This window comes from Homarus americanus, unplaced genomic scaffold (assembly GCF_018991925.1).
Source record: "Homarus americanus isolate GMGI-L3 unplaced genomic scaffold, GMGI_Hamer_2.0 scaffold57965, whole genome shotgun sequence".
In the NCBI taxonomy this organism is placed as follows: Eukaryota; Metazoa; Arthropoda; class Malacostraca; order Decapoda; family Nephropidae; genus Homarus; species Homarus americanus.
Window position 1 is genome coordinate 4,475,231 of NW_024725031.1, and position 10,578 is coordinate 4,485,808.

At 38.1% G+C, this 10,578-nt stretch overlaps 1 non-coding gene across 1 annotated transcript; it reads left to right on the forward strand.

Annotated features, from left to right (window-relative positions):
• The first annotated feature begins 5,411 nt into the window (after positions 1-5,411).
• On the forward strand, positions 5,412-5,495 carry Trnal-cag. Its single transcript has one exon. It is a non-coding gene; the product is annotated as a tRNA-Leu (tRNA).
• Positions 5,496-10,578: the final 5,083 nt, after the last annotated feature.

Genomic DNA, 10,578 nt, shown 5'->3' on the forward strand with positions numbered 1-10,578 from the left:
AGGGATGGGGGAGGAGGGGATGGCAGAGGGGAGGGTGAGATGAAAATTTATCACCTGTTGGGGACTAACTATTGATTACCTGAGAGCCGGTACCTTCACATAAAGAATAAAAACCGCTGCTCTGACACAAGAACCGCTACACTGACACAAAAACCGCTACTCTGACACAAGAACCGCTACTATGACACAAAAACCGCTACTCTGACACAAGAACCGCTACACTGACACAAGAACCGCTACACTGACACAAGAACCGCTACTCTGACACAAGAACCGCTACACTGACACAAAAACCGCTACTCTGACACAAGAACCGCTACTATGACACAAAAACCGCTACTCTGACACAAGAACCGCTACACTGACACAAAAACCGCTACTCTGACACAAGAACCGCTACTCTGACACAAGAACCGCTACTCTGACACAAGAACCGCTGACACAAGAACCGCTACACTGACACAAGAACCGCTACTCTGACACAAGAACCGCTATTATGACAAAAGAACCGCTACTATGACGCAAAAACAGCTACTATGACCTAGGATCACCTTTATATAAGTTAAATGTAAGTTCTATAAGCTATGTTTGTAAACGAGGAGCTTTGGTGAGTAAATAAGAGAAAGGTCCTTATACAGTCTCGGGATTCAGAATCAATGTGGTCTCTATAGTTCAGAGTTTCAGAGTTCAAGGTTTGACTTCAGTTTTTCTTTATTTCAATCTTGATCAATTTATTTTTCTGTATAGTGTTTAATGTATGTATGTATATAAACTACATGTATATGCCTGAATAAAAGCTCTTTCCTCATATGCATATGTATAACCAGTGTATAATTTTGAATGTGTATATTTTAAACACGAATAGTATCGTTGTTTACATGTATACATATATATATATATATATATATATATATATATATATATATATATATATATATATATATATATATATATATATATATATATATATATGTATATATATATACATATATGTATAACTTATCATCAATCATCTCATCTCATTATACAGTTCATTATGTACTAACACACTGTGAGTCATTGTATCAAACCACCGCAAGATTTATGAATATACATAAAAGTAAATACGGGATGTAACTTTTTATCTTGAACTTCCCTTGAAACGCTATTACCAAACCGGCCGCTGCGTGGTTTACAAAATTGTATAAAACTTTTTCCCCTCCGAGTTCCATCAGTGAAAAGTTAAAGACTCGCTTGAAGACGTCAACCACAAACGCCCGGAAACTCTATAATGCTCACCGTGTTGTAGTCAGGAATGTGTTAGGTGGGGGTACAGCAGGTGGCTTGACAAGGTTACATTCCCTCGTGTTGGGTGAAGGAGGGACCCGGAGGTGGGGAACTCATCTGAAGGACTGAGGATGGAGGTATCACACGCAACTGAAAATTCACTTCTATACTGCCACCTCCTGTTGTGTATGCGGATGTTATCAAAGTAGCCACGAACATATACGCTGGTTGATGTAAACATATGTTATTTATTTTGATGTTCTGGCAAATTGTTAAATTATAAGTTAAGTAGAGAGATGACCTATCGTAGATGTTATTTATCAAGAAGTGAAAGAGACATAAGATTTGATATAACGCCAAGCAGACATAGCTCGAATGACCTCTCTCGCTCTCTCTGTGGGTCGCGCCTTCCTTGCTTCTCTTCTCACTCACTTTCTTGTACTTCCTCCATACCATCATGTAATCCCAGCACAACGGGAGGAGGACGGGGACGGGAGGTGTGAGCGAAAGTTTTCTCATTCGATCTCATACAGGAAAGATTAACCTTGTATTTGTGGGTCTCTCTGTGGCCAAGAACCTCACGTCTCCAGCCCTTTGTTCATTAAGAGAGTAAACCAAAACATGCTTCATATACCACTGATTGAAACCTGTCCCTGAGCGTCTGGCTATAGTAAATGAGAACGACAATTGTTAATTTTATTCTTTATTATATTTATTTCTTGGTCGTTTTCTGTAGCGTTCGTCTCTTGTTTGTATTCTTGGTATTCGAGTTTATGTTTTTGGATAATTAAATTACAACAAATAGGCCCCATGGATAGGTTTGAGGACTAGATTAAAAAACGAGGGATATTCTTAAGACCAGTTAATTCTGATGTTATTAAATTTCCTCCACCTTTTATGAATCTGAGATTGTGTAAATAAATACGACAGGTGTACCATACATTACCTGGTGTTATTTATGAGAATTAACTCGTACCTGTATTGGTTTTACCTTCAGCATAATAATATTTTTTAGAGGACAATATAACATTCATTCTTTCTAACGCTGGAGTGTATTCATCCACCGTCTACCTGGCTCAGTAGAGAGGCTCCGGTGTTATTAATTAAGGTTGTCAAAACATAAATTGGTCAAGACATACAAAGTTTTATCCATTATTAATTTCAACATTTTAATTAAAAGTCTCTGTGAATCTCTCCATTAATAAAGATAGATACAGGTGTACCGGTAGAGTCATTAACAGAGGAGAGACAGAGAGACAGGTGTGTTGACGAGCAGATGCACCAGGTGATAGTCAGGCAAGGAGACAGGTGAGTGTTCTCTGTCCACTTCATCAACAGACTCCCACCTTCGTCTCTCCGCAAATAATCATCACATTATATCACCTTCACCACCCCCGTCTACTTCATATATTAAATAATGAAAAAGTAGGATCCGCTATTTATATTGGTCTTGGAAAATCACTCATTACCCCAGAACACAATAGGGATTTATCCTTGTCATATGCTCCTTAAATCCTCTCTGGAAACCCTCTTGTGTATGAGTGTCTTGGAATCTGTTTAATCCCGCCTTCCTAGACGTGTAGGGACATATTGATAAGTTCCTTCCCTCACATATAAGATTATATTCCTTGAGATCACAATTATTATTCATCTCCTGTCGAAATGTTTGTATTGCTGGATTCATGTAACCAAGTGTGTGTGTGTGTGTGTGTGTGTGTGTGTGTGTGTGTGTGTGTGTGTGTGTGTGTCTGTGTGTGTGTCTGTGTGTGTGTTTCGTCACTATTTCTCTAATTATTCTTCTATTTATTTACATATTTTTATATAAATTTATTGATGGGTTTAATTATATATCATTTTCACTATAGAACAGTTTATGCTAGAATAATCACGTTAAATGTCTATAAATCACCAACCCGGAAATTTCATGAAGATTAATGGCATAAAATCAGGATAAATAATATACAGGTAAAACAATACTCCATCAAAGGGGTAATAAAGGTATTAATTAATTTAGCATCAGACGTCCAGTAAGGCCAGACCAGGTGTGACTCCTCGTGGGAAACAAATAAATGTAAGTTTACCTTGATTAATGGTTACCTATGAACAGGTTAAGTGCATGTATGTCGGTCCGGCTCTTACAGTATACCTATCTATCTATCTATCTATCTATCTATCTTCCTACCTATACGAAAACATACATACATACATACATACATACATACATACATACATATATTTTTTCCTCCTGGATGGGGGTATAATCTTCATCGTTTTTTCCCTGACACTAAAACTCCTTTGTTGTACTCTGGAAGCGATTAGGTGAGCGTTATACTATAGCCTAGGGGCGAGGGGGAAGGGAGAGGGAGAGAGATATGGGGAATTTACCAGCGAGAGATAGAGATAGAGATGGAGAGATGATAGGGAGAGAAAGATAAAAGAGAGATACTAACAGGAAGAAAGATTAGAAGATAGAATGAAGAAAGAGGAGAAAGATGAAAATAATGAAAGGAAAGAAGGAAAGAGGAAGAGTAAATAGAAGTAACTAATAGAGAAAAATTATAACAGAGAGAGAGAGAGAGAATAAAGAAGACATAGAAAGATGAAAGAAGGATAAGAGATAAAAGAAAAAAAAAGAAAAACCAAAGAAGAGACAGATGAAAACACAACAAAGATAAGAACTAGTAACAATACGAGACAAAATACTGATAACAATGAGATATCTCTAACACAAACATAGATAACGTAGATAAGGGATAAAGACAAGAGAAAAAGAGATAGTTAACACGTACAAAGAATGATAGATCCCTTTAAAAGCATTACATAAAGCTGATATAAAGAGCTACATTATTCCATCTTACATCCCCAGATTAAAAATTGCTCCCCTGTCTGGATTACATACACTAGAGGCAGCCTATATATATATGGTCATCATGAAAATATATCATATACACAAAAATATACTGTATTTGTATATATATATATATATATATATATATATATATATATATATATATATATATATATATCCTCTGATGTGTATTATATATATATACTTTTGAATGATTTAGTGACATATGTATATTGAGATTACCTAGAATCTTTCACGTTAAACTGGAATTTTTTTTTATTGTGAGTAGATACTATGTCGTGTTTCTCTTCCCACTGTTGTTATATTATTTGGTACATTGATTATTTATTTATAAGCTTCTCTTCATAGATGTCGCTGGGGAAAAAAAAAAGTTGAGGTAATAGAAAACAAAATACGTAAGGAATTATTCGTCCACCTTGATATGTTTCACAGTTCACAGCACAGTTACTTCCTCAATGTTCCTGGGTGGGGTTAGGTTAGGTTTGGTTAGGTTAGGTTGGAGTTGGTTTGGTTAGGTTAGGTTGGGTTAGGTTTGGTTGGGTTAGGTTGGATGAAAGGTTGGGAAAATACTGGGTGGAGAGGAACTGAAAGCAGTAAATATACAGGACTTAGAATAGTGTAAATATTGATATTGTTGAAGGGGGGATATATATGCTTGAGGGTGATGATGCAAAAACATTATTATAGGTATAGGTTAAGTTAGGTTAGGTTAGGAGAGAGGTACCACAATAATGAACATCTTGTGTGTTGAAGCAAAACGTAAACATTGTATTGTAAATGTAAATATTGTAAATTGTTTTTTGCTTTGAGTCTCGGGGAATATCCAAGGATGGGTGAAAGGATTTAAAAAGGTTCTATTCTTTCAGGAAGATACTTCTTTTAATGCTTTTAATGAAGAGTAGAAGGCGGAAGTTGGAGTAAGGATTTTGTTTTTTTCGGAAATAATGTGTTTGAGTGTGATGACCCTCAAGGTGGGATTGAAAATATTGAAAATTACCAAAAGGAAAGACAAACAGAAAACAGAGGAAAGATTGGAGGCAAGAGTGAGGGGGGGGGATGAAGGTGTTTTGAAAGGGAGGAGAAATTTGCTACTTATATTTTAGGCGATTCTAAGATGAGGAACGGGCGCTCCTGAACACCAATTGACGTGAGAGTTTCTGAAGATTATGTAAATTATGTCTTAATATCATAAGGAAAACAATCCAATCAAATATAGATACAAAGTAATTAACTAAAAAAAAATATTCATAATTATACGCCGAGTGTGTTGAAATATGTCAGGATGGCCGAGCGGTCCAAGGCGCTGCGTTCAGGTCGCAGTCCGGTCTTCCGGGCGTGGGTTCAAATCCCACTCCTGACACTACATTTTCCTTCCCAGAGTATATAATTTTCAAGCCTGGTACTGAAATATATAGTACTTTTATTGTGGTCGGTGGAGACAGAGGAGGACGAGCGGAGAGTGATGAGTCGTCGATGCTATACACGTGAGAGAAAAATGCAAGGGCGTCTCAAGAGTAGATGGACAGACGTTGATAAAGAGTTTGAACGTATTTATTATTAGTAGGTGATCTCAATGCATTTAGCTACTTGATGCCTTATCGTCTTTTCTAATGAGATTTCCATAAACAGCTTCAAACCCTTTAATTAACAAGGGGTTATATGGCGTGTTCGATATAAAACTCACTCACTCACACACACAGCAGGTGGTGAGGGAGGGAGCCAGAGGACCCGTTGGCTGGGACCACCTGTTGCACGAGCACCAGGGAAATATGCAGGTATCTTATCTTAACGAGCAGCTGCTTGTCGGGTGGCCAGGCTCAAGTGAGGGGGCAGGACGAGCACATGACTCGTATTCTCAGCAAGTGGGCACTGAAATTTCTTCCTCGTCGTCAATTTTATCAAAGATTTCATCTAATGATTGGGTTTATTTTTCATCTTGGTGCTTCACTGTCAAGGGAAGATTTAAAATCTTGGGAACTTTACTGTGTTTTCTGGTTTTACTTCCACTTTCCCTCAGGATGAAATAATTTTACGGCATAAGTTAGTTTATTATAAATACACTAAAATTATCGTCAGTTCATTTAATTAAAAAATCGCAATAAAGCTGTAATGGCGCATGACAAGGATTTATTGAATCGTGTGCGGCCACTAGGTGGATACCATGCAGGCTCCCTACACTAAAGATCACTGATTGAGGCCTGGGGCACCCCTAGCAGACCCAGCTGTGAATGGGTACCTAACCTTTGTTGTGCAAGTGAGGGTAGTAGAGTGCAGTGCCGGCCACGCCACGTCCTTGTGTCCCGTACTGAAGACTTTGGTTCCTCCCAGCCCCTGAGTGACCATTACGTTTATTAGAACAACTTTCACAAATAACAACAGTTTTTCCGTTGTTCTTTATAAAGAGCACTGTCGTCCATTATACTAAAGTGTAATCGGTTTTAATACATTTACGGGTAATATAAACATATTAATATTCATAACAATTTACTCGTAATTATGAACTTTTTTGTTTGTTGATGGTCAGGTATTATGTCCTTTAACAAGTTCTGATGAGAAGTTAACCATTATTAGTCACCAAGGGTAAATATTCTGCTGCTATCCTCTTACACACACACACACACACACACACACACACACACACACACACACAACACACACACACACACACACACACACACACACACACACATACACACACACACACACACACACACACACACACACACACACACACACACACACACACACATAATAACAGAGGGTCTCTCAACGCTATCAATGGAAAGTTATATTTAGAAGTTAGCGAAAGCAATAAACTGTAATGGAATAACAGGAATTAAAAAATATGTTTTTCCAATGTTCTAGGCTGTGAAAACATTAATTACCGATTTGATGATGGAAACATTATAGACCGTAAGTGAGACTGTTGGAAACATTTAATAATATAGTAAAAAGTTCACGCATATATATTTTTTTAATCAGAGTAAATTAATATCACGGGTTTTATATGAAGCCAACGGGACCCATAAGGACTTAATACATTAGGTTATTTCTGACAATTTAAACAAACAGTTAGTCAAAGAAACTTCATAACTAACTGAAAAAAAAATATTTACCTGATTCACCTTCATAATCCATCTGTTATAAAAGTTAAAACGATTTCATAAAGGCGGCATCTGAGACAGTGCTAGTCGCCATGATTTATGCATCCCGTGGAGCTTGAGTCTTGGGTTATTTGTTATATGAAGCTGCTCCATTTGTTGACTCGGACAGCTTGAGAAACATAAGACATACAGCAACATATAAATCCACTCGTGTAGAATCCACGGTGAAAAATATGACCTACAGAAGCAGCCAAAATACCCTCGAGTTTTGGCAACATTTGGGGTCTAACTGTGGCCCCATGTTAGTGATTGCTATAGTTGTTATTGAAATCGGCAGTTCATTCTATAAATAACATCAGATTAACATTAAAAAAAAATCGGAATGAATATATGTTAAAATTTTAATCCTCTCCTTACAATTACGGCTCAAATAGTTATCGATTTAGAGCATAACTGTACAGTATATATTAAGCAGTGTAGGTTATATCGTTCATAAGCCTTGTAATGTGTGTGTGACTGAGGGAATATTTACCTCGTGTAATGTGTTATATTGGCTTATATCACTGAAGATGGTGATATATAACACTCCGAGAATTATAACACGTGGAATATAAATACAAGATTCAATTTTATATAATTTGGGAGTTGGTTGGTAGGTGTGTGCGTGGGGGTGTAGGTGTGTGTGGGTGTAGGTGTGTGCGTGGGGGTGTAGGTGTGTGTGGGTGTAGGTGTGTGTGTGTATGTGTGTGTTAAATGTTTATATATATATATATATATATATATATATATATATATATATATATATATATATATATATATACATTATGAGTTGGCTTTGCCATCCGCCAACGCATCCTATACAGGCTAACTGAAATGCCTGTTGGGATCAACGAGCGCCTCATGACGCTCCAAGTCCCACTGAATCACTCACGTCATGCCTTTTTCATCAGTACATACGCCCCAACACTGGATACAGAGGATGGCATAAAGGAGGCCTTTTATGCCGACCTCGACAGAGTGCTAACCTCTATCCCCAGAGAAGATAAGGTTGTGCTCCTTGCTGACTTCAATGCCAGAGTTGGCAGAGATGCTGACATTTGGCAGGGAACCATAGGGAGAAATGGACTAGGCAAGTGTAATCCCAACGGCCTACTCCTCCTCAGCAAGTGTGCTGCACACAGCCTCACCATCACCAATACCTTGTTTAGGCAGGCCGACAAGTTCAAGGGTTCATGGCAACACCCACGATCCAAACACTGGCATCTCATTGATTACATCATTGTCAGAGAAAGAGATCGCCGAGATGTCCTCATCACCCGAGCCATGCGTGGTTCAGACCACTGTGACACTTATCATCGGCTCGTCAGAGCCAAGCTCTCACTCCACGTCGCCCCAAAACGGCGAAGGCAGCAAGCCTCCAGAAGAGGTTTTAACACTAAGCGTCTGGAGGATCCAGTGGTAGCACATGCTTTCGGAGAGCAGCTTGAACATGGGCTGATAAACAACCCGACAAAAAACAACCCAAATCCCAGTGCCGAATGGGATATTCTCAACACTATCATGACAACAACCTGCAGAGAGACTCTCGGCCAGGTCGAAAGAATACACCAGGAGTGGTATGATGAAAATGATCTGGCAATCAATGTACTCATCAATGATGAACGTGCTGCTTCAACTGACTGACAGAACAACCTCAGTCTCGGACCAAAGCTGATACCTTCCACAAGAAGAAAGCGGCGGCTCAGAGGGAACTTCGCAATCTAAAGAATGACTGGTTCAAAATTAAAGCATGTGAAACACAAAAATTTGCAGATCAGCACAAGATACGTGAATTTATCAATTCCACTAAAACAATTTATGGGCCAATCACTAGTGGCGCAGCTCCCTCCGATCATCCGACGGTAACTCCATAATTAAAGACAATGAAGGACCTTCAGCGCTGGAAAGAGCACTACCATTCACTGCTCAATCGAAACACTGATGTGGATGCCCTGACTACCAAGCAGGTCCCTCGATGTAGCCCTCCACATATGCAATTTCTGTGATAGACTCTGCCGGTCCCGTATCGGCCTCTTTAGTCACCTCAGAATTCACCAACGTAGGTGACATCCTTAATAACTCATATCATCGTATCGTAGCTGGATGATCGTCATACTTGATTCCGAGTGACAGCAAAGTAGTAGTAGTAGTGTTTGTGTGTGTGTGTGTGTGTGTGTGAGCCCCCATAAATGCAACATCTTTTTACACCACTGTACAGCTGGATATTTACAACAACAACAACACAGTTCGTCAGAGATCCACCAACAACAACAACAAAAATCTGTTGAAGGGAGGCGAGGGGACCTAGCTCGACCATTTGTGAAGATTCTCACGCATATTACCTCACCCAGCCAGGCTCTAGGGATTACGCTTTATATTTTCTTCATCTTAAATGGTGAATATGGTGACAGGATGAAAGGCACCGTAAAATTAAAACCAATATTTTTTTTCTAGAATTGGAAGACTTACTTTGATTTATTCTTGTATTTTCATAAAGAGGAAGAGTTTTATAGATACTTTCTTATATCATCTTGTATTTGTATTTCTGTCGACATTAAATTTGATTTGCTTTTGCATTTTAATAGAGATTGACAAATTGACAACGAATATACATGATATAATAAAAGTTTCAGTATATAAGAACATAACCAAATAAAGTACCTTTTAACTTATATATTTAAAGGACTTATTTAATATGTAATATAAAATAACTATAAAATACAGGTTATATCCTTACGAATTGCGGATAATCTTGCAAATGCGTTCTGGTAAATTGAACTTGGGATTTTTACCTTTGGACGCGTAAATCAGTCACACCTTGTGGTAGCCTTGAATAGAAGTTAACTAGGCGGTGATGCAGCATTGGTGACAGAGCAAACCAAATGTTAGGACCACAATTTAAGCATCAGTGAAAATTTCTCCCTGAATTCAAGTCATTTATAAATCTTGTTATGATTTCTCAACGGTCGAGGAGGGAATTTATTTATTCGTATTGCTTTAAATATTAACTATTTATACCAACACAGTAAACCTAACGTCAATAACACCAAACTGAACGACAACCTTTGATAACCGAGTGAAAAATGAAGACCACAATGAGTATTAACAGATAGCCCTCGAGGTGACCTCAATATTGAAGGTCAAAGGTCACTGGTCATCTGTGGTTCCTCGGAATAATAACAGAAATAAATTAGTGTTTTGAAGACTAAAAATATAAGGTCAGTTTATTATTACACTTCACTTTACTGCAAAATCTTGTCAACACTGCACGAGTAGACTTAACTAATACGATTTAATATT